The 4,798-nt window shown below is 41.4% G+C and overlaps 1 pseudogene; it reads right to left on the reverse strand.

Moving 5' to 3' along the window:
- Nucleotides 1-653: 653 nt before the first annotated feature.
- Nucleotides 654-2,311, reverse strand: LOC129655270 (NADH dehydrogenase [ubiquinone] 1 alpha subcomplex subunit 8-like; annotated as a pseudogene).
- Between the last annotated feature and the right edge of the window lie 2,487 nt (nucleotides 2,312-4,798).

The following is a 4,798-nucleotide window of genomic DNA, read 5'->3' on the forward strand; positions in this document are numbered from 1 at the left end:
TAGTATCTAAGCAAAGGGCACATGGGGGACATTTTTCCTTTGATGCTCAGCTGCCTGCCATTAACTGTATCTAGCTGGTGGACATCAAAAGATAATAGCACTTGTGTGTATATCCAGCTGCCTCATGTTATGGACATTAGTTTTAGCTGGTTTCCTTGCAAGACCTATTTTTAATTCTCTAAAAGTGGCTAAGAGAAGAGGTATTGAGCATTTCAAATAAACACACCCACTTAGGAAAATGGTCACCCAGCCAAACCTGGCTAGGGTCTACTTTGTTGCCGCATTGGGCGTAGGCATGATAGGCTCTCAATATTTTCAAACATTTGAACATGGTTTTCAAATGATAATAGATGCAAAATTTAAAAATCAAGTTCTCTCTCTCTCTCTCTCTCTCTCTGTTTTTCCTCTGCCTTAGATAATAAGGGTGAGTCTTTCCATGAATTCTCAGATGCCAGCATCTAGAAGGCTATGGCTGGCCCCAGTAAGTTTGTTTTGGAAGAGTTATCCCCTTAATTTTTTTTCCTTTAAAATGTTTAATGGGCAAGAAATGGTATAAAATAACAGCCAGGTCACATTAATTAACATTGTTGTTAATGTTTGTGATCCCCTGGAAAGAGCTCTCTTTCAGGTTGATGCAAACTGCAGGAGAGTTTTCACTGCCTGTTGCCTGGAGTGTGACTGGGTTTGGGCCATGAACTCATCTTCACATGGTCCAGAAAAAAGAGATGGCTGCCATGTTTGGCAGGCTTCAAATTGCCTTCTAAAGTGGAAGCAGTGACAGATGTCATTTTATTGGGCTCCAAAATCACTGTGGATGGTGACAGTAGCCATGAAATTAAAAGAGGCTTCCTTCTTGGAAGGAAAGCTATGACCAACCTAGACAGTATTAAAAAGCAAAGATATCACTTTGTCTACAGAGGTCCATCTAGTCAAAGCTATAATTTTTCCAGTAGTCACGTATGGATGTGAGAGTTGGACCATAAAGAAGACTGAGCATTAAAGAATTGATGCTTTCAAATTATGGTGTTGGATAAGATTCTTGATAGTCCCTTGAACAGCAAGGAGATCCAACCAGTAAATCCTAAAGGAAATCAACCCTGAATATTCATTGGAAGGACTGATGCTGAAACTCCAGTACTTTGGCTACCTGATGTGATGTGCCAACTCATTGGAAAAGACCCTGTTGCTGGGAAAGATTAAGGGCAGAAGGAGAAAGGGGCAGCAGAGGATGAGATGGTTGGATGGAATCACTGACTCAATGGACATGAATCTGAGCAAACTCCAGGAGATAGTGAAGGACAGGGAAGCCTGCCATGCTGCAGTCCATGGAGTTGCAAAGAGTGGGACATGACTTAGTGAGTGAACAACAACATCAAAAATTGTCTTCTATCTCAGGGTTGGGCTCTGGCCTTGGTCTTGAGTGATAGGGATTCTCTGGTAAAGTCCTATCTGTTTTCACTTTGGTGACATTTGACAGCTCCATAAGGTCAGCGCTCACCCAGCCCTGTTTGTCCAGTACTCACTCATGAAACTTTGCTTGCTCTTTATGACAGTGAAGAAGTTGCTGCAGGTCAGAATAATCACTGCAGGTCCAATACTCTGTGAAAGACTCCACTTTATCTCCCTAAAGAAGTCCAGGGCCAAAAGACCCAGAGAGACGAAAAAAACCCCACTGCCACTTCTGAAGAGCATGGAGCAGATACAAGGTGTTGGGAGCAAAAGCAGGGTATTGTGCAAGCCCGCTGCCCTCAACACCACACAAAAGGTGGGCAAACCACTTAAACCACTTCTCTGGCCTGACCCCTGGACACACCTCTACCCTCACCCTGTGTAAAGAACAAGTTTGCCCCCCACCTCAGGGAGTGAGCGAGCAAGGGAACGTGTTATTTGTCCTCATCCCCTCTGGGCTGCAGCAGGAGCCCCAGTAAAGTCTTGCCTGGGGGAGAAAAAAAGGACTTGGTTGGGCACGTTGGTTGAGAAGCTTGCCTTTCTCTAAACACTGCCTTGGGTCCTTCTCCCAGCTGCAGAGCATCAACTCCTTCTTGGGCTTACTGCACTAAGTTCTTTAGTGATGGGCCACAGCTCTTGGCACAGAAGAATTCATTTTCACCTCCTGCACCTTCAGATTGTGCAGAGTGGTCAACTCCGCTGTCCCTGGCATGATGGTGGTAGTCCTGATGCTGAGGAGTTGCCTGCTGCTGCGTTACCCTCATCTCCCCTTCCACCTTAATTTTGGTGTATTAATTTTTGGCCAGACAATAGAGGATAGGCTACCTGCAACCTGCCAGTTCTTCATACATGGGGATTGAGATAGAGAGGGACTGATGGGAGCTCATCAGTTCTAGCATCTTTCATCCAGCTCCTCTGTTTTCAGCCTTGCTCATAGTCAAGACTGTCTTTCTTACTCTGTCCCAGAGCCTCTCTCATTCTGTACTATATTTGCAGTGATTTGCACTGTATCTCCTTATGGTAGTTTCTGGACCATGGGCTATTCTACTGTTTTATCCATCCTTATGCTTCTAGAGCTTTCCAGTTGCAGAAGTGTGAGGCACTGCCCTCTTCTCCCTTCTCTCTGTTCATATGGTTGTATTCCTTTGTACTGATAGACTCTTTCTGGGTAGGCTTTTGGGTGGAAAGGGAGGTGAATCTCTGATTGGCCATCTTATACCTGAAACTCTTCTGCTCTTTTTTTTTTTTTTAATTATATCATGTGTCATTTAATTGTTCATCTTCCCATTTAATGAAGCATACATTAATAGTTGATTTGAGAAGTAAATTTATCCAAATCTCTTAGGTTTATATTTAGGGATATTGGATGAGCAAAGGCATCATTCTTGGAGAGAGAAAAAAAGAAAACATTGTTTCTGTTGCCAAAGTCTCCTATGAGACCTTAGAAAATAATTTAAAAACCAAATAGGTGAAAGGTTTCACAATGTATTTTATAACATTTTATTAGAATGATAAATGACTGTAGAATTAAAAGAACGAAGCTTTTTGGCAGACTGTAGGACATTTGCCTAAGAATAAATTACTTTGAAGCAGGATTAATTCTCTTAATATTTGTTACTAGTTTTCACCTAGGACATGATGCCAAGCAGTTCCAAAAGTATGACTTATTAGCCACAGCTCACACCATTTTATCTTTTTTTGTTTAATGAAATATCTCTCTCATCTCTATACCAAGAGGAATAAAACTTGATTGCTATGTATTTAGTCCATTCTAGCTTATTTTTCTGATACTTTTAAAAAATCAACTCTGTGCCATATGCTATGCACCAGAATGGCTGTAAATAATCATAAAATTAAATGCCAGAATTTACCACTACATGTGGTTTCTCATTAAGGTTTGATGTGGCTTCTTTAAACTGAAAATGGGTGAAGGGTTGATTTCTCGTCTTATCAAGCTGTTTTCTGAGCTTTCTCACTGGCCCACCTACCTGGATATATAATTAACTTCAACTCTCAAAGGCTTCTGGTAGACTTGGGCTGTATCTTTGGGAAAATAAGAAGTTATTCTCTGAAACACATATGTGCTGTAGGAACAGCAACTCCAAAGTATCTTCAGTGGCTGTTCCCTAATATGATGTTGACCATATGTTCCGGATACTCCCTAGCAATCCTGTGTCATGTATCCTGATTCAGGGCTTGGAAAATACAGCCAATACCATATGTAACCCTTACTAAGTAGGGAGAATAGATCAGAGTGCTACTGCTAATGAGCTAAATGTTATTTTAGGATGAATCCCAAACTAACCCAGACTGTATCAGTCATTATTTTAGATCATGCCTTTAATTTTCCTTTTAAAATATTGTATTCTAGAAAATTAGAAAATTCCATATAGAGCAGACCATGGTCTTATGGTAACAAATACATTTAGATGGGAGATTATATAGATTAAAATTAATGTGGATTAGACTATATCTATTTTTGGATCCATTGCTTTGATGATCTTCTTTCAATATTGTTGCATTCTGGAGAATTAGGGATTTCTGTATAGAGAGGATGGTGGTCCTGTGTTCACAAATCCATTTAAAGATTATATGAATTAAAATTAAGCTTTTCTGTGTATATTTTGTTCTGCTATCATGGTAACAAGTGAAGATCTGTTCCACTGAATAGTGTATTAATATTTCCACTTCCAAAGGATTTAGTTGCAATATGTTACTTGTAAAAATAGGGATGGTCATTTCAAAGCAAGAATTTTTGAATCCCATTTGCTGTGCAGTGTACTATCCTGGGCATGAGGATGCCCAGAAATAACTGTCTTGGCTTTTGCCCCAAGCAGATCAAATTCAAATGGTTTGAGAAGAGTGCAACTTTTGGTTAAGTGCTCGGAGTTAGACAGATGTGGGCTTGTCACTCCTTAGCTATGTGACTTGAGCAAATTCAGTAACTTCCCCTGAGCCTCAGTTTTCTTATTAGTAAACTGGGGGAAATGACAAGTAAACTGCCTATCAGTTCAGTTCAGTTCAGTCGCTCAGTCATGTCCGACTCTTTGCGACCCCATGAATCGCAGCACACCAGGCTTCCCTGTCCATCACCATCTCCTGGAGTTCACTCAGACTCACGTCCATCGAGTCAGTGGTGCCATCCAGCCATCTCATCCTCTGTCATCCCCTTTTCCTCCTGCCCCCAATCCCTCCCAGCATCAGAGTATTTTCCAGTGAGTTAACTCTTCCCAGGAGGTGGCCAAAGTACTGGAGTTTCAGCTTTAGCATCATTCCTTCCAAAGAACGCCCAGGACTGATCTCCTTCAGAATGGACTGGTTGGATCTCCTTGCAGTCCAAGGGACTCTC

Source organism: Bubalus kerabau, chromosome 1 (assembly GCF_029407905.1).
Source record: "Bubalus kerabau isolate K-KA32 ecotype Philippines breed swamp buffalo chromosome 1, PCC_UOA_SB_1v2, whole genome shotgun sequence".
Taxonomy (NCBI): Eukaryota; Metazoa; Chordata; class Mammalia; order Artiodactyla; family Bovidae; genus Bubalus; species Bubalus kerabau.